Below are 20,478 nucleotides of genomic sequence, written 5' to 3'. Positions count from 1 at the left end.
CTACCTGGTGAAACTCGACTTCGAGGACGAGCGCTCCTTAGTTTCTGCGCTCCAGATACGCTGCCTAGTGACACTCAACTTCCAGGAGAAGCGCTCCGTGGTTCCTGCGCTCCAGGTATGCTACCTGGTGAAACTCGACTACCAGGACGAGCGCTCCGTAGTTTGTGCGCTCCGGGTACGGTACCTAGTGAAACTCGACTTCCAGGACAAGCGCTTCGTAGTTCCTGCGCTCAAGGTCCACTACCTGCAGGATCTCGACTTCCAGGATTCGCGCTCCATGGTTCCTGCGCTCCAGGTCTACTACCTCGTGAAACCCGACATCCAGAACAAGCGCTCCGTAGCTCTGGCAGTCCAGGTCCTTGACCTGATGACTTTTGACCTTCCGGGCTAATTTTCAAGGTTGCAAGTTTGATTATTGAAAACGTCATGTTTTGTACTATCACACCAATATGCATGTTTCAGATAACATTTTGAATGGGACAAAAAAACCGAATGACCAGGATCAACAAATTGCAATTGGTGAGTGGTTGGCATTGTATACATAGGAATACATAACAATAACGCCGTTCAATTAGAGCTAAAATTGCTGTGCGTAGTGTTTCAAATCTGTCAACACCTAGCTAATTGTTCTGTGGTATTTTTTGACGAAATTTATTGTCATAAAATCACAATACGTTATGCTTACATGCATGTCTGAACATGATTTGTAGCATTATACATATAGAATCTTACGGGCAGATTCGTTTTGCGCCACATGCACAAAGGCAGTGTTCATTCTGTACACTATGAAGCAAATACCAGAATGTTTTGGGGAGTCATCGTGCCCCAGTCTCCCCTACAACTCTGTCATCTGGTAAAACACTGACAACGAGTAAGCGAGCGCACGAGCACAAAAACCAGTTACGCTAGGCATCCGACTCCAAGCAAGCTTTAGGAAGCGAGTGTTTTGAACCTAGTTATTTTTAGTTCGCGCACCATTCTATTGTTGATGTACGACAATGACCCAAAAATCCGTGATATCATATTAATTGTCGCGCTCAAACGTAAAAAGTAACGATTTTTACCGAAAAAATTCTGAACGAAAATGAATGTGATTTAACGTTTTTTCTGAGTTTTTTAGTTCATTGATGATAAAAATATATTTCAATGCAAAGTAATTTTAGTTTTTACATTTCAGACAAAAATTACACACTTCATCTTTGCTGCCAATTCGAGATTCCAGCGGCAAGGCGCTTCAATGGTTAGGTAATAACTTCGCCATTTTGCGAGAATTAATGATGAGTAAATTTTTCTTGTTTAACCATTTGTACACGATGATAGTACAAAATAAATCATTATATTCAACTATTTTCATGTAAGCTAATAACAAAAAGCTATGATCCTATTTGTACACGGTGATTATAACATTTTTGTAATATTTATCGACAGTTATAACTATATTTTATGTAAAATTTTTGAAACTTGTCATGTTTACATTATATTATTTCAATTCATTTTTCACGCAACCTCAAATTCAGTAGCTGTCATTGTGCTAATGAAATTTTTATAATTTTTCATAATTTTTTCAATCTTCTTACTAAAATGTGTTAGTGTAAGAATTATATTAATCCTTACACAATATTTTTAATGTGTTCTAATATTGAAAATATTTATTAGTATTCGAGGTGTAACCCGAGGTGGTTAGCAGTGCTCCTTGGAGGAGGTTAGGGGTGGTTGCGGGTGATCGAGTCGGACAAGGAGGAGGACGAGAAAGACGAGGAGAACAAGATGGACGAGGAGGACGAGGATTTGTGCACAGTGAGTATGACATTTTTATAGTATTTAGCGGCGATTGTAATTATACTTTGGTTGAGTTTTTTAGAATAGTCATGGTTATAATGAATTATTTGAATTCATTTTTCGCGCAAGTCCAACTTCGAAAGCTATCAATGCGCTAATAAAATTTCAATAATTTTTGATAATTTTCTTATAAACTTCTTGGTGAAATGTGTCAATACAAAACTTATATTGATCCTTACGCAATATTTTTGATGTGTTTTATTACTAATGATATTTACTAGTATTCGAGATATAACCCGAGATGGTTGGCGGTGGTTGGTGGTGGTTAGGGGTGGTTGCGGGTGATCGAGGTGGACGACGAGAAGGACAAGGAGGAGGAGGACGAGAAAGACGAGGAGAACAAGGTGGACGAGGAGGACGAGGATTTGTGATCGGTGAGTAAAATATTTTTATAATATTTGATGGCACTTGTAATTATATTTCATCTAAAATATTTCAAACTTGTCATGTTTATAATGAATTGATTCAATTCATTTCTCGCGCAAGCGCATATTCAGTAGCTATCAATGCGCTAATAAAAATTATTATATTATTAATTAATTAATTAATTATAATAATCCTTACACAATATTTTTGATGTGTTCCTATACTGAGAATATTTATTACTATTCCAGGTATAACCCGAAGTGGTTGGCGGTGGTTGGAAGAATAGGAGTAGGATTAGTAGTAGGAGTTGAAGTTGGAGTAGGAGTAGGAGTAGGAGTAGGAATAGTAGGAGTTCGAGTAGGAGTAGTAGTAGGAGTTGGAGTAGGAGTAGGAGTAGAAGTCGGCGGGGCAGAGCGGGTCGGTGGAGGGTCGGGTTGGGGGAGGGGCGGAGAGAAGGGAGATCTTCCCAAGATTTTTAATTCTTATATTAGACATAGATATTATAAAAATATAAAATATAAATGCTGCGTTGAGCGTAAACAATAATCGAATAGACAATTTTTGATAAGATTTCATCAATATTTATATTATATACAATAGCTCGTACGGTTATTACGTAGTTGTGCTAAATGAAAAAAATTATTTTATAGACCAGTGGCAGAGCTGGCTATATAACATCGAGGTGTTTGTAAATAAGTATATTTTATCTATTTGAAACTATAGTATCGGAGTAAGAAAATAATAATTATGATAATCAGTGGTATATATGTAATTAATCTACGTACAACAGTTCTCACACACGGACACATCCTCTTCAAAGATCAGTATACCTATAAAATAATAAATATGTTATGTAAATTAAAAGTCCGCAGGACCGCGTGACGCCAAATTTTATACATTGTATTACACGCAAGTATATAATTAAAGTATTTATCTCAAATTTAAACACTGCAAACATTTTTTTCTGTAAACACTCGAAATCGTAACAAATAGTCTACAGACTGAAACGCTATGATTCTCGACAAAAATTAATGTCTGTTCGTGCATCTTTACATCATCAATCAAAATTGGATCTTCGGAAAAAAATTAATGACAAAGTGAAATATATATATATAAATATATAAATATGAATATAAGAGACTCGATCTTCGCTAGCGAAATATTTTATCAATTATACCGGTGAATATTAAACCACCCAGCAAAGAAAAATTTCATAGGCGAATAATCTTTTCTAATGTGCAGTTTTATAGAACTGGAAATTATTTTTGAAAGGGCAGAAGTTTGTCGTTCTTCACTTTGGTTTTTCCTCAATACTTAGCACATGTATTAGTAGTTGATGAAGCATTTTGATAGCGATAAGATATCCCTTGTAATTATACTATGCTATAACTTGTAAGGTATGAATAATTTTCATGGCTTGCCATTCCATTGCATATATTTATACATGATATTTTAGAAATTCAATTACTGTAATAAAAGAACTGATAAATAATTTACAAACTCTTTTCTTCACACTTGCACAGAACTGGAAACATAACGATTAAGATAAATGTTGAATATTTAATTACGAAAGCCACTGCCAATATTTTTCGAGATCGACTTAAAACGGAAATGGCTTTTTCTCGATCAACCTTGCTCGGTTTTCTCGACAATTAATGCTTGCATGTGTGAGCTTAATCGTTACGCTGATCGAGCACAATCCTACACTTTCACTGAGTACGCATCAGAATGCACCTTAAAAATCCTTTTAATGGCAAGTCATTCAGCGGTATAACAATACAGACAGAAAAATCCCGACTTCCTATTGTAACGAAACATGCCTATATTATACATTTATATTTGTAATTACTGAAGATTTCGAAGTCAGTTGTAAAATATAATATTATCATTTCATGAAATTATTAGCTACGTAAGCACATAATCTGTCTACAATTAATATACCGTGAATGATGCATCCAGATTGAGAACTTAAAAACAATATAACTAACAATAATATAACAAGCAACAATAATAAGATTAATGATAATAATGATAGAAATAATAACCTACTCGTCATATTATTATTATCAAAAACGGAAGCAAATAAAAATATATATATATCTATCTATTATTTATTTTCTATTGAAAAAAACGTCACGTTAGATATAATAGATAGTCGTATGATAGTTGATGCAGATAGGTGTTACATTAGCTATTACTGACTGGTGGGACCCAAATTTCGACCAATCTACAAATGGAGTTACGAATTAAATTTAGTTTCAAAATGAATAAATGTGCATACTACGTTTTATGACAGTGAAAGCTCTTCAACACATGCATTCGTCTTTCGCAGACAATGATTAGCCTCACCTAAGAGTGTGGAGTAAAAACCAGATCCAGGAACTGCAGTAAAATACGGACTGAGACATGAACCTGAAACTGCAACTGTGTGTAAGCCTTCACGAAAAACAACCCTCAACTTTTTTCTTACGGGAAATAAGCATTATCTACGAGTTGACGGTGCGGATTTACACCCAAGATGAGGTTTTTTGCGCGAGGTAAGCTTGTGATACAGCGATATGTGACTGGAGGACATGGCTTCTCTCTTCAGAAGCATGAGCCAAATGCTTGCATGAATATAATAGCGACGACGGTGTAAGTGATATGAGAGTCTAGATGTAATATTTACGATTTTCTTTCGTAAAAAAAATGACATTTTTAACTGTGAGGTAAATTTTGACACTCCATAATCATTATTTATTTGGATTCTTCATTTGAAGATTCAGTTTGCGATCGTAAGTCGTGGATCCTTTGGTAACTCATCGATCTAGACTTAAGATTGAACATCTCCGACAAAGTTCTACCAACTACTACGGGATAACCTAGCAAGTATGGAGATAATTTTCGTTGCTTACAGCGACTCTGAACTGAAAACAATCGTTTCCTCTATCAAAAATACGTCGAAATGGTGAATCAAATGATTTATTCCAGCACTTTTCAAAATCGCGAAAATTTTCGCCACAAATGCAAAAGGGTTTGATGGTTTGATGGTTTTATTATCATCTTTCCCATAACAATGTTGGGAAACATCAATACAAAAGTATACAAAGTTATGCTATATACAAAGTCTGAAATCCAAAACCAAGACCTAGGAGAACTTGAGTTGGTACAAAGTAAGTACGTAAGACTACTTGTCAACTGCGACTTAGAAATGTCGATCAGCTCGATCATACCCGTGAGAAGAAGCTTGACCTCGTCCACCGCCAACCACTGTCAACCACCTCCGACCACCACCGACCACCTTCGTCCGCCTCGTCCACCTCGACCCCCTCCTCGTCCTGCTCCGCCGCCGCTCCGCCACGTCCTCATCGTCCTCGTCCTCCTCGACCAACTCCGATCACGGCCAACCACGTCCAGACACCTCCTACCACCTCTTACCATCTCCAACCATCTTCTGCCACCCCCTACCACCTCGTACCAGCGTCTACCGCCGCCTACCAGTTCCGAACACCGCCAACCACCTCCGGCCACCTTCGTCCTCTTCGTCCCACTGCTCCGCCGTGTATTCACATTACTATTCATAATTATTCCAACAACTTTTCATTTGCTCTCTCGATCTTGAATTTTCGTTGGCATACAATCGAAACGCTGTTTTAGCTAGTCGTAAGTGAAGTATCTACGTTGGGTAGAGAAACAGAATTGTTTTTCGAAAAGTGTTCGTATGAAATAAAATTCAGATAAACTGTAATATATAACGAATGCGCTAATTTGGATCGAGATTAAATGGATGATTCGAATATGAGACAGTAATTAACGCAGTGTCCTAATTTAAAGACCTAAGAAGGTGATTGACGGCGATTTTTTTTTTCTGATACGGAGAGACAGAATAAAGCACCTTAAACCTTCGAGTACATTTTAACACATATTTAAAATGTACGAGCAAGAATTTCTATCATCCAAGTGTCGCAGAACGGCAGCGTTATTAGCCGACCCGTTCACCGAAAAATATATCTTCAGTCAACGGCTGACCATCGAAGGGCCTGGCCGCTTGAGTCTGGACAGGCAGGAAAGATGATGTGCGTATTTCTTGTCTGAAATGTAGAATCTAAAATCATTATACATCATATCATATCATCATACATCATACATCATACATCATACATCATACATCATACATCATACATCATCATACTTAGTATTACAGTTCGAAACCAAAGTTTGGATGTCGGATGTTCAGAAAGTGACGTCACCAATCTAAAATCGGTTAGCCGAGTTCCTCAGTCTGGTAACAACCGCGCAGTAGAGCGGACGGATGAGAGTCGCGCTCCGCAAATTTCGAGTACCGGGTTCTCTACCTCCTCGATCCTGCGCTCCGGGTCCGCTACCAGGTGGAACTCGACTTCCAGGACAAGCGCTCCGTAGCTCATTTGATAGTATTTTCTGATGATCTTTTTGGTAAAATGAGTCAATATAAAAATTATATTAATCCTCACACAATATTTTTGATCCGTTTTAATACTGTAAATATTTATTAGTATTCAAGGTATAACTTGAGGTTGTTAGCGGTGGTCGTTGGAGGTGGTTAGGGGTGGTAGCGGGTGATTAAGGTGAACAAGGAGGAGGACGAGGAGGACGAAGATTTGTGCACGGTGAGTACCAGATCTTTATATTATTTAATGGCAATTACAATTGTATTTTATCTGAAATATTTTAAACTTGTCATGTTTACGATAAATTATTTCGAACCACTTTCCGCGAAAACCCAAATTCAGTAGCTATCAATGCGCTAATGAGATTTCTATAATTTATTATAATTTTCTTATAATCTTCTTGGTGAAATGTGTCGATGAAAAACTTATATGAATCCTGAAACAATATTTTCGATGTGATCTAATATTTACTGAAAATATTTATTAGAAATCGAGGTGTAACCCGCGGTGATAAGCGGTGGTCGTTGGAGTCGGTTGGCGGTGGTTGGAGGTGGTCGGAGGTGGACGAGGAGGGGGACGAGGAAGACGAGGAGAACGAGGATTTGTGCTCGGTGAGTAAAACGTTTTTTTAATGTTTGATGGCAATTGTAATTATATTTCATCTAAAATATTTCTAACTTGTCATGTTTACAATAAATTATTTCAATTCATTATTCGCGCAAGCACATATTGAGTAGCTATGAATGCGATAGTAAAATTTACTGTATTATCAATTAATTAAATAATTATATTAATCCTTACATAATATTTTTGATATGTTCTTATACTGAGAATATTTATTAGTATTCCAGGTATAACCCGAGGTGGTTGGCGGTGGTTGGAGGTGGTCGGAGGTCGACGAGGAGGAGGACGAGGAAGACTAGGAGAAGAAGGTGGCTGAGGATTTGTGCTCGGTGAGTAAAACACTTTTATAATATTTGATGGCAATTGTAATTATGTTTTATCTAAAATATTTCAAACTTGTCATGTTTACATTAAATTATTTCGATTCATTTTTCGCGCAAGTACATATTCAGCAGCTATCAATGCGCCAATAAAATTTATTATATTATTAATTAGCTAATTATTTATATTAATCCTTACACAATATTTTTAATGTGTTCCTATACTGAGAATATTTATTACTATTCCAGGTATAACCCGAGGTGGTTGGAGGTGGTCGAGCTAGACGAGGTGGAGGACGAGGATTCGTGCTCGGTGAGTTTAACATTTTTACAATATTTGATGAAGTAGAATCAGCATCAGGAGTAGGATCAGGGAAAGATGTAGAAATAGGAGTAGAAGTAGGAGTAGTGGTAGGAATAGGACTCGGAGTAGGAATATGAGTAGAAGTAGGAATGGTAGGAGTTAGAGTGGGATTAGGAATAGGAGTAGGAGCAGAAGTAGGTAGGGCGGGGTGGGTCGTGAGAGGGCCGGGGTGGGGAGGGAAGGGGGGGGGGGGGGGCGGGAAGGGGATATTATCATATCAAGTTATCAGTAATAAGCAATTGCGGGTAAAATATTAGCTTACTTTTGTAAGTATTTATGAATATAGCCTCTATGAATATTCATTGTTGGTATATAAGGTGTGGCGACGTACCTACCTTCTGTAAGAGATTTTGAAGATTATCAACATGATTATGTTTCAGTTCTGTGCCCCACCTAGGGATCCACTAGTACATATCCTCCGACGTGACATCGCTGTGCTACGTATGAAGAAGAAAAGATTTATTAAGATGCAGATTGCTCCTCTCTTCTTGCCATTGTGCTTTCAGCCATTGTTTTGCTGTGTGTTTAAAATTTAGGACAGTATATAATATAGAATAACAGGTACAGCTACGAATATAGCACTGCAATAAATCTTATAGAAATGAGCTTACATTGAGATTTCTCTGTATTTATAACTCGACGCGAGAAGGGAAAAATCAATGTAATGCCATCTGTAAGGTAATTGGACTCGTATTTGCACTACGAGAACTCGTTGGGCATTTTGCGGTGAAATTTGAAGAATTGTTGTACAAGAAATTAAATAACTATAAGAATGGATAAAAAATATTATCTCTAATAGTGAATGTAGCTAATACAGCTTTAACCGTATATTGATTATGTTAATGATCTATTGTGACAAGATCGGAATTAGATAAGTTCTCTAAATACTCTTTTTTGGACTATTAATTTATATCATGTATATGTTAATGTATATTTCTTCAGTTTATACAATCACTGCACTAGGATTACCCTTGCCACGTTTTATGGTGCGCTTGTGTAATTTGTACATTATTAACCTTACGTTTTACTCTATTTGCGACAAGTTGTGAGTGTTTCTAATTTCTTGGCAATTATTTATGTACATGTATGTGTATATATGTATATGAGAGGGAGATACTTATGCACGTGTATATACATATATGCACGTATTTAAAACTAGACTTTTACAATAAACACAGAGGTTTTAGTATATTCACATACGGATTTCTGTGTATAGGTATACTTGAACTAAAATATTCTTATCTCTAATACGGAGTTCTTCGTAATTCGCATTTGTTCTTGTAACCCAATGTCCTACATACGATGGCAAAAATCGAGATCCAACTTGACTGAGTCTAAAAGCCCTGTTGACATAAAAGCAGCTATTTGATAGAAATTATAGTTTATAGTTTACACAGCCCGTTGCATGATATTTCATTATAAATACATATGTTTCAATGTATTTAGGAATAATTTATCAAATATTATAAGATTATTTGAAAATTAAAAATTATTCGAAATCAATATTAAAAATCTTTTATAAACTATGAGTAGTAGAGTGAAAATTTTAATTTATTTATAAATATATCCACACATGAGCCGTCATTAGGTTTAAAATTCATTCATTCATCCATTCCACGATTCATTCATTCCAGGTGTATATTGTTTAAAACAGTGTATATGGTTAAAATTGGTGAATATTCTTGAGATTATAAATAATTGTCAATAACCGTCTTTCGTCAAGGCACTATATTTGTTTATTGCACTTTTATTATTTCTCGTTCTATATCGTCTCTTTTTAAATTTGGGCTTGGGTTTTGGAGTGTTTATAAATTTTTAATTTAATAGCTATGTCCTCGTAGTTTAGATTTACTTTATTATTTTTAATTGGTCGATTTTGGATCGATTACGATTTCTTTTCAGAGAGGAAAACCTCCGCACCTCCTTCCTCCTGGAGAGACGTAGACCAAACCACCTAATTTTCTCCTTAAATTTGCGACCAGGTGCCCCACTCCTTGGGTCTAAGCTAATCCGATCGTGCCGTGTACAGTGAGCGGTTATATTTGAATCATTACAATATACAGAGGTCATGTGCAAATAATAAATGAATTCGACCGCAGTTTGATGTATTCATTAGAGCTTTAACAATAAATTTAAGCTTTGTTACTTCTTTTATTTTATTATGGATAATCAAAAACATTTCCGACTATTCGTGCTGTGGAAGCATGGGGATTAAACCAAATGTAGCGAAAGATTAGAAACAGTGTATGTAGAGTACGGGTATTTTTCTAATAATGCAAATAGAATAGAATACCACGCCTTGCGAATTAGCTTTCCGGACAGAGATGAATGATGAATTTTAAGGATTGCATTATCGTTGTTGAATACTCTATGCCTCATGGGAAAAGAAAATCTGTAACGATAAAATTGATGCACCGGATCATCGTCGACTTTAACTTTCGAAATGTCCTACCATTTTCGAACACCTCCTACCTCCCCCTGCCACCTCCGACCATCAGTGGCCACATTCGACCACCCCCTATCACCTTCTGCCAGCGCCGACCACCTCCTACCATTTCCGAACACCTCCAACCATCCTATTTACCTATATTACTAGATTAGCTATGATACGAAAAGAGAAGAATTATTCATTTCGAAATGGGATTCTATTCGACGCGCGCTCGATGTATTCCATAACATTAGTATGCATAATTATTCCAACAACTTTTCATTTGCTCTCTCGATCTTGAATTTTCATAGGCATAGAATCGAAACGCTGTTTTAGCTGGTCGCAAGTGAAGTATCTGCGTTGGGTGGAGGAGCAGAATTGTTTTTCGAAAAGTATTCGGATGGAAAAAAATTCAGACTAACTGTAATACATCACGGATGCGCTAATTTTGAACGAGATGAAATGGATGCTTCGTATATGAGACGGTATTTAACGCTGCGTAGTGGTTTAAAGACCTAGAAAGGTGATAGGTAGAGAAAGAACGACGCTTCTTAACACTTCGAGTGTATTTTAACACACATTTGAAAGATACGAGCGAAATTTTTCATCATCCAACTGTCGCAGAACGGCAGCGTTATTAGCCGACCCGTTCACTGAAGAATATATCTTCAGTCAACGGCTGACCATCGAAGGGCCTGGCCGCTTGAGTCTGGAATCGGCAGGAGAGATGAAGTGTGTATTTCTTGTATGAAATGTGAAAGCTAAAATCATTATACATCATATCATATCATCATACATCATACATCATACATCGTACATCGTACATCATCATACATAGTATTAAAGGTCGAAACTAAAGTTTGGATGTCGGATGTTCAGAAAGTGACGTTACCGATCTGAAATCAGCTAGCCGAATTCCTCAGTCTGGAGACAACCGCGCAGTAGAGCGGACGGATGAGAGTCGCGCTCCGCAAATTTCGAGTACCGGGTTCTCAACCTCCCGGATCCCGCGTTTCGGGTCCGCTACGTATTTCGAGTACCGGGTTCTCAACCTCCCGGATCCCGCGCTTCGGGTCCGCTACGCGGTGAAACTCGACTTCCAGGATAAGCACTCCGTGGTTCCTCGTTCGTGTTTACAATAAATTATTTCAATTCGTTTTTCGCGCAACCCCAAATTCGGTAGCTGTCAGTCCGCTAACAAAATTTCTCGACTTCCAGGATAAGCGCTCCGTGGTTCCTCGTTCGTGTTTACAATAAATTATTTCAATTCGTTTTTCGCGCAACCCCAAATTCGGTAGCTGTCAGTCCGCTAACAAAATTTCTCGACTTCCAGGATAAGCGCTCCGTGGTTCCTCGTTCGTGTTTACAATAAATTATTTCAATTCGTTTTTCGCGCAAGCCCAAATTCGGTAGCTGTCAGTCCGCTAACAAAATTTCTCGACTTCCAGGATAAGCGCTCCGTGGTTCCTCGTTCGTGTTTACAATAAATTATTTCAATTCGTTTTTCGCGCAACCCCAAATTCGGTAGCTGTCAGTCCGCTAACAAAATTTCTCGACTTCCAGGATAAGCGCTCCGTGGTTCCTCGTTCGTGTTTACAATAAATTATTTCAATTCGTTTTTCGCGCAACCCCAAATTCGGTAGCTGTCAGTCCGCTAATAAAATTTCTCGACTTCCAGGATAAGCGCTCCGTGGTTCCTGGTTCATGTTTACAATAAATTATTTCAATTCGTTTTTCGCGCAAGCCCAAATTCGGTAGCTGTCAGTCCGCTAATAAAATTTCTCGACTTCCAGGATAAGCGCTCCGTGGTTCCTGGTTCATGTTTACAATAAATTATTTCAATTCGTTTTTCGCGCAACCCCAAATTCGGTAGCTGTCAGTCCGCTAATAAAATTTCTCGACTTCCAGGATAAGCGCTCCGTGGTTCCTGGTTCATGTTTACAATAAATTATTTCAATTCGTTTTTAGCGCAACCCCAAATTCGGTAGCTGTCAGTCCGCTAATAAAATTTCTCGACTTCCAGGATAAGCGCTCCGTGGTTCCTGGTTCATGTTTACAATAAATTATTTCAATTCGTTTTTCGCGCACGCCCAAATTCAGTAGCTGTCGGTGCGCTAATAAAATTTCTATAACTTTACAATCTTCTCATAATCTTTTTGGTAAAATATGTCGATAAAAAAATTATATCAAACCTTACAAATTATTTTTGATGTGTTCTCACGCTGAAAATATTTATTAGTATTCGAGGTATAACTCGAGGTGCTTGGCGGTTTTCGTTGGAGGTAGTTAGGGGTGGTTGCGGGTAATCTCGGTGATTCAGGAGGAGGGGGACGACGATTTGTGCTCGGTGAGTAAAACACTTTTATAATATTTCACGACAATTGTAATTATATTTTATCTGAAATATTTCAAACTTCTCATGTTTACATTGAATTATTTCAATTCATTTTTCGCGCAAGCACAAATTCAGTAGCTATGAATAAGCTTATACAATTTATTATATTATTAATTAATTAATTAATATTCTTATAATATTTGATGGCAATTGTAATTATATTTCATCTGAAACATTACAAACTTGTCACGTTTACAATAAATTATTTCAATTCATTTCTCGTGCAAGCACATATTTAGTAGCTATGAATAATCTTATACAATTTATTATATTATTAATTAATTATTTAATCAATTACTCAATTATATTAATCCTTACACAATATTTTCGATGTGTTCTTATACTGAAAATATTTATCACTATTCAAGGTATAACCTGAGGTGGTTGAAGGTGGTCGGAGGTGGACGAGGAGGAGGACGAGGAGGACGAGGATTTGTGCTGGGTGAGTAAAACACTGTTATAATATTTGATGGCAATTGTAATTATATTTCATCTGAAATATTACAAACTTGTCACGTTTACAATAAATTATTTCAATTCATTTTTCGTGCAAGCACATATTCAGTAGCTATGAATAATCTTGTACAATTTATTATATTATTATTTAATTGATTAATTACATTGATCCTTATACAATATTTTTGATGTGTTCTTATACTAAAAATATTCATTACTATTCCAGGTATTACCGGAGATGGTCGGAGGTGGACGAGGAGGAGGACGAGCTGGACGAGGAGGAGGACCAGGTGGACGAGGAGGAGGACGAGGTGGACGAGGAGGAAGACGAGGTGGACGAGGAGGAGGATGAGGTGGACGAGGAGGAGGCGGGGTGGGTCGTGGGAGAGGACCTCTCCTCTCCTCAGAGGAGGGGAGGGGGAGGGGCAGGGAAGGGGGAGAGGTGGGCGGGGAGGGGGAAGGGACGGGAAGGGAAGGGAAGGGAAGGGAAGGGAAGGGGAGGGTGGCGCGGAGGGGGCGGGAGGGGGGGGGGGGGGTGGGAGGGGGGGGGGGGAGGAGGGAGGGGGGGGGGGGGAGGAGGGAGGGAGGGAGGGCGCGGGAGGGGGGGGGGGGTGTACTGCTCTATTAACTCTAACGGGTTCGCATCGACATCCGTCCTCCACTCTCTACCTCCCTCCCTTCCTCCCTCCTTCCCACCCTCCCGCCCTCCCACCCCCCCTCCCGCCCCCTCCCCGCCACCCTCCCCGCCCCTTCCCTTCCCTTCCTTTCCCTTCCCGTCCCTTCCCCCTCCCCACCCACCTCTCCCCCTTCCCTGCCCCTCCCCCTCCCCTCCTCTGAGGAGAGGAGAGGTCCTCTCCCACGACCCACCCCGCCTCCTCCTCGTCCACCTCGTCCTCCTCCTCGTCCACCTGGTCCTCCTCCTCGTCCAGCTCGTCCTCCTCCTCGTCCACCTCCGACCATCTCCGGTAATACCTGGAATAGTAATGAATATTTTTAGTATAAGAACACATCAAAAATATTGTATAAGGATCAATGTAATTAATCAATTAAATAATAATATAATAAATTGTACAAGATTATTCATAGCTACTGAATATGTGCTTGCACGAAAAATGAATTGAAATAATTTATTGTAAACGTGACAAGTTTGTAATATTTCAGATGAAATATAATTACAATTGCCATCAAATATTATAACAGTGTTTTACTCACCCAGCACAAATCCTCGTCCTCCTCGTCCTCCTCCTCGTCCACCTCCGACCACCTTCAACCACCTCAGGTTATACCTTGAATAGTGATAAATATTTTCAGTATAAGAACACATCGAAAATATTGTGTAAGGATTAATATAATTGAGTAATTGATTAAATAATTAATTAATAATATAATAAATTGTATAAGATTATTCATAGCTACTAAATATGTGCTTGCACGAGAAATGAATTGAAATAATTTATTGTAAACGTGACAAGTTTGTAATGTTTCAGATGAAATATAATTACAATTGCCATCAAATATTATAAGAATATTAATTAATTAATTAATAATATAATAAATTGTATAAGCTTATTCATAGCTACTGAATTTGTGCTTGCGCGAAAAATGAATTGAAATAATTCAATGTAAACATGAGAAGTTTGAAATATTTCAGATAAAATATAATTACAATTGTCGTGAAATATTATAAAAGTGTTTTACTCACCGAGCACAAATCGTCGTCCCCCTCCTCCTGAATCACCGAGATTACCCGCAACCACCCCTAACTACCTCCAACGAAAACCGCCAAGCACCTCGAGTTATACCTCGAATACTAATAAATATTTTCAGCGTGAGAACACATCAAAAATAATTTGTAAGGTTTGATATAATTTTTTTATCGACATATTTTACCAAAAAGATTATGAGAAGATTGTAAAGTTATAGAAATTTTATTAGCGCACCGACAGCTACTGAATTTGGGCGTGCGCGAAAAACGAATTGAAATAATTTATTGTAAACATGAACCAGGAACCACGGAGCGCTTATCCTGGAAGTCGAGAAATTTTATTAGCGGACTGACAGCTACCGAATTTGGGGTTGCGCTAAAAACGAATTGAAATAATTTATTGTAAACATGAACCAGGAACCACGGAGCGCTTATCCTGGAAGTCGAGAAATTTTATTAGCGGACTGACAGCTACCGAATTTGGGGTTGCGCGAAAAACGAATTGAAATAATTTATTGTAAACATGAACCAGGAACCACGGAGCGCTTATCCTGGAAGTCGAGAAATTTTATTAGCGGACTGACAGCTACCGAATTTGGGCTTGCGCGAAAAACGAATTGAAATAATTTATTGTAAACATGAACCAGGAACCACGGAGCGCTTATCCTGGAAGTCGAGAAATTTTATTAGCGGACTGACAGCTACCGAATTTGGGGTTGCGCGAAAAACGAATTGAAATAATTTATTGTAAACACGAACGAGGAACCACGGAGCGCTTATCCTGGAAGTCGAGAAATTTTGTTAGCGGACTGACAGCTACCGAATTTGGGGTTGCGCGAAAAACGAATTGAAATAATTTATTGTAAACACGAACGAGGAACCACGGAGCGCTTATCCTGGAAGTCGAGAAATTTTGTTAGCGGACTGACAGCTACCGAATTTGGGGTTGCGCGAAAAACGAATTGAAATAATTTATTGTAAACACGAACGAGGAACCACGGAGTGCTTATCCTGGAAGTCGAGTTTCACCGCGTAGCGGACCCGAAGCGCGGGATCCGGGAGGTTGAGAACCCGGTACTCGAAATACGTAGCGGACCCGAAACGCGGGATCCGGGAGGTTGAGAACCCGGTACTCGAAATTTGCGGAGCGCGACTCTCATCCGTCCGCTCTACTGCGCGGTTGTCTCCAGACTGAGGAATTCGGCTAGCTGATTTCAGATCGGTAACGTCACTTTCTGAACATCCGACATCCAAACTTTAGTTTCGACCTTTGATACTATGTATGATGATGTACGATGTACGATGTATGATGTATGATGTATGATGATATGATATGATGTATAATGATTTTAGCTTTCACATTTCATACAAGAAATACACACTTCATCTCTCCTGCCGATTCCAGACTCAAGCGGCCAGGCCCTTCGATGGTCAGCCGTTGACTGAAGATATATTCTTCAGTGAACGGGTCGGCTAATAACGCTGCCGTTCTGCGACAGTTGGATGATGAAAAATTTCGCTCGTATCTTTCAAATGTGTGTTAAAATACACTCGAAGTGTTAAGAAGCGTCGTTCTTTCTCTACCTATCACCTTTCTAGGTCTTTAAACCACTACGCAGCGTTAAATACCGTCTCATATACGAAGCATCCATTTCATCTCGTTCAAAATTAGCGCATCCGTGATGTATTACAGTTAGTCTGAATTTTTTTCCATCCGAATACTTTTCGAAAAACAATTCTGCTCCTCCACCCAACGCAGATACTTCACTTGCGACCAGCTAAAACAGCGTTTCGATTCTATGCCTATGAAAATTCAAGATCGAGAGAGCAAATGAAAAGTTGTTGGAATAATTATGCATACTAATGTTATGGAATACATCGAGCGCGCGTCGAATAGAATCCCATTTCGAAATGAATAATTCTTCTCTTTTCGTATCATAGCTAATCTAGTAATATAGGTAAATAGGATGGTTGGAGGTGTTCGGAAATGGTAGGAGGTGGTCGGCGCTGGCAGAAGGTGATAGGGGGTGGTCGAATGTGGCCACTGATGGTCGGAGGTGGCAGGGGGAGGTAGGAGGTGTTCGAAAATGGTAGGACATTTCGAAAGTTAAAGTCGACGATGATCCGGTGCATCAATTTTATCGTTACAGATTTTCTTTTCCCATGAGGCATAGAGTATTCAACAACGATAATGCAATCCTTAAAATTCATCATTCATCTCTGTCCGGAAAGCTAATTCGCAAGGCGTGGTATTCTATTCTATTTGCATTATTAGAAAAATACCCGTACTCTACATACACTGTTTCTAATCTTTCGCTACATTTGGTTTAATCCCCATGCTTCCACAGCACGAATAGTCGGAAATGTTTTTGATTATCCATAATAAAATAAAAGAAGTAACAAAGCTTAAATTTATTGTTAAAGCTCTAATGAATACATCAAACTGCGGTCGAATTCATTTATTATTTGCACATGACCTCTGTATATTGTAATGATTCAAATATAACCGCTCACTGTACACGGCACGATCGGATTAGCTTAGACCCAAGGAGTGGGGCACCTGGTCGCAAATTTAAGGAGAAAATTAGGTGGTTTGGTCTACGTCTCTCCAGGAGGAAGGAGGTGCGGAGGTTTTCCTCTCTGAAAAGAAATCGTAATCGATCCAAAATCGACCAATTAAAAATAATAAAGTAAATCTAAACTACGAGGACATAGCTATTAAATTAAAAATTTATAAACACTCCAAAACCCAAGCCCAAATTTAAAAAGAGACGATATAGAACGAGAAATAATAAAAGTGCAATAAACAAATATAGTGCCTTGACGAAAGACGGTTATTGACAATTATTTATAATCTCAAGAATATTCACCAATTTTAACCATATACACTGTTTTAAACAATATACACCTGGAATGAATGAATCGTGGAATGGATGAATGAATGAATTTTAAACCTAATGACGGCTCATGTGTGGATATATTTATAAATAAATTAAAATTTTCACTCTACTACTCATAGTTTATAAAAGATTTTTAATATTGATTTCGAATAATTTTTAATTTTCAAATAATCTTATAATATTTGATAAATTATTCCTAAATACATTGAAACATATGTATTTATAATGAAATATCATGCAACGGGCTGTGTAAACTATAAACTATAATTTCTATCAAATAGCTGCTTTTATGTCAACAGGGCTTTTAGACTCAGTCAAGTTGGATCTCGATTTTTGCCATCGTATGTAGGACATTGGGTTACAAGAACAAATGCGAATTACGAAGAACTCCGTATTAGAGATAAGAATATTTTAGTTCAAGTATACCTATACACAGAAATCCGTATGTGAATATACTAAAACCTCTGTGTTTATTGTAAAAGTCTAGTTTTAAATACGTGCATATATGTATATACACGTGCATAAGTATCTCCCTCTCATATACATATATACACATACATGTACATAAATAATTGCCAAGAAATTAGAAACACTCACAACTTGTCGCAAATAGAGTAAAACGTAAGGTTAATAATGTACAAATTACACAAGCGCACCATAAAACGTGGCAAGGGTAATCCTAGTGCAGTGATTGTATAAACTGAAGAAATATACATTAACATATACATGATATAAATTAATAGTCCAAAAAAGAGTATTTAGAGAACTTATCTAATTCCGATCTTGTCACAATAGATCATTAACATAATCAATATACGGTTAAAGCTGTATTAGCTACATTCACTATTAGAGATAATATTTTTTATCCATTCTTATAGTTATTTAATTTCTTGTACAACAATTCTTCAAATTTCACCGCAAAATGCCCAACGAGTTCTCGTAGTGCAAATACGAGTCCAATTACCTTACAGATGGCATTACATTGATTTTTCCCTTCTCGCGTCGAGTTATAAATACAGAGAAATCTCAATGTAAGCTCATTTCTATAAGATTTATTGCAGTGCTATATTCGTAGCTGTACCTGTTATTCTATATTATATACTGTCCTAAATTTTAAACACACAGCAAAACAATGGCTGAAAGCACAATGGCAAGAAGAGAGGAGCAATCTGCATCTTAATAAATCTTTTCTTCTTCATACGTAGCACAGCGATGTCACGTCGGAGGATATGTACTAGTGGATCCCTAGGTGGGGCACAGAACTGAAACATAATCATGTTGATAATCTTCAAAATCTCTTACAGAAGGTAGGTACGTCGCCACACCTTATATACCAACAATGAATATTCATAGAGGCTATATTCATAAATACTTACAAAAGTAAGCTAATATTTTACCCGCAATTGCTTATTACTGATAACTTGATATGATTATAATTTGGTTTATTACGGTTTACTTATTTTTAGACAATCCTGAAGTTGTATTCCTAGTTTTTTTAAAAACTCATAGCCTGAATAACATTACGAACTTCAACCTCATGATAATAACTGGACCGTGTAATATACAAGTGTTTATCTCGCACGAATTCAAGACAAGGTGAAAGAAATCAGCCCACCTTTCAATATGTAGTCCGTTAATAATGTGGGCACCGTTGGACTATCCTCATTAATAGCCTTCAATACTGAAAACAAAAACATATTATTAATTTCGAATGAAGTTATCAAGTAATTGTTGGTACTGTTACCAGGAACTTGTAAAACTTACTCTTAATGAGGACTTGTAAAGCTTGATTATCAGGTGGGCCACTGTCCATGTGATAAGGTATCACTGTCGTGAAATACTGTAAATTGTCAATATATTTTACTCTGGTTAGAAACGTATCTCATAGGTCGAACAAGATTGACAAAGTACTAATCAGACTTTGCTCGTAAATCCAAGATTGCCCACCTAGGAATCTTGTATGGTTCTATGCTGCGGCAAAGGGCTATTACTATTTTGTATTTGGTTTCTCTTCTTTGTCACCCTACCCTACCCTACCCTACCCTACTGGTTTTTTTTCCCCCTTTTTTTTTCTATTAGCGGCGAATGGAAAATCTTCAAAAAAACATCCGGAAGTTCAAGTTGGTGTCTTCGGATAGTGCCGGATTTGTACCGGCTAAAACCCCTCCGCCGCTCATCACCCAGGACGAGGCGGAACCGCTTTCGCATTACTTCACCTCGTCCCTGTGGCCGGCTTGTTGTCATAGCCTCCCTCGCCTGTCCCGTGGTTTGACCTACTGTCGGCTCGGGGCTTGCACTCGCATGCTCCTCGCCGGCCTGTCGGCCCCACATCTCCGCTCCCGTCGCCCTTGCTCTACTGTCCTATTTATTACATGTCTGTTTTGTGAGTCCCCGTCAGTCAGTTCGTTTGTCACTTTGCCGTATCGTTGTTACGGCTCACGTCCTACTGCCGGCACGGAATTTGCTAACGCAGGGGTTCCGCGCCGGTCAGTCTACTCTTGTCCTACGGTTTAACAGCCGTCGCTTAGATTTAATCTTACTCTACTATTTACTACTACTTATTTTACCTATTTTACCTTATTTTATCTGCCTGCTAGAAGGCAAATACTACAAAATATATTACCCGTTATTCCATCAGTCATTTGCCGTAGTCCTATTCTTACTACTACTCC

The 20,478-nt window shown here is 38.2% G+C and overlaps 2 long non-coding RNA genes across 3 annotated transcripts; one reads left to right on the top strand and one right to left on the bottom strand.

The window, feature by feature from the left end:
* The first annotated feature begins 261 nt into the window (after positions 1–261).
* On the top strand, positions 262–9,589 carry LOC124221962 (uncharacterized). 2 transcript variants are annotated; one of them, XR_011177375.1, is made up of 7 exons: positions 262–519; positions 1,178–1,240; positions 1,657–1,797; positions 2,061–2,213; positions 7,466–7,567; positions 7,808–7,871; positions 8,303–9,589. It is a non-coding gene; the product is annotated as an uncharacterized lncRNA (long non-coding RNA). The 2 variants fall into 2 exon arrangements; XR_006883897.2 differs by lacking the exons at positions 262–519; positions 1,178–1,240; positions 1,657–1,797; positions 2,061–2,213 and adding exons at positions 6,496–6,639; positions 6,720–6,833; positions 7,102–7,225 and having other exon boundaries at positions 7,458–7,567.
* An 8,233-nt stretch (positions 9,590–17,822) lies between these two features.
* On the bottom strand, positions 17,823–20,270 carry LOC124221217 (uncharacterized). Its single transcript, XR_011177468.1, has 4 exons — positions 19,754–20,270; positions 19,571–19,646; positions 19,422–19,487; positions 17,823–19,068 (listed from the first exon to the last, which is right to left on the bottom strand). It is a non-coding gene; the product is annotated as an uncharacterized lncRNA (long non-coding RNA).
* Positions 20,271–20,478: the final 208 nt, after the last annotated feature.

This window comes from Neodiprion pinetum, chromosome 6, assembly GCF_021155775.2.
Source record: "Neodiprion pinetum isolate iyNeoPine1 chromosome 6, iyNeoPine1.2, whole genome shotgun sequence".
NCBI lineage: Eukaryota > Metazoa > Arthropoda > Insecta > Hymenoptera > Diprionidae > Neodiprion > Neodiprion pinetum.
The sequence above is the reverse complement of the archived record's forward strand: the minus strand, read 5'-3'. Positions and strand labels throughout refer to the sequence as shown.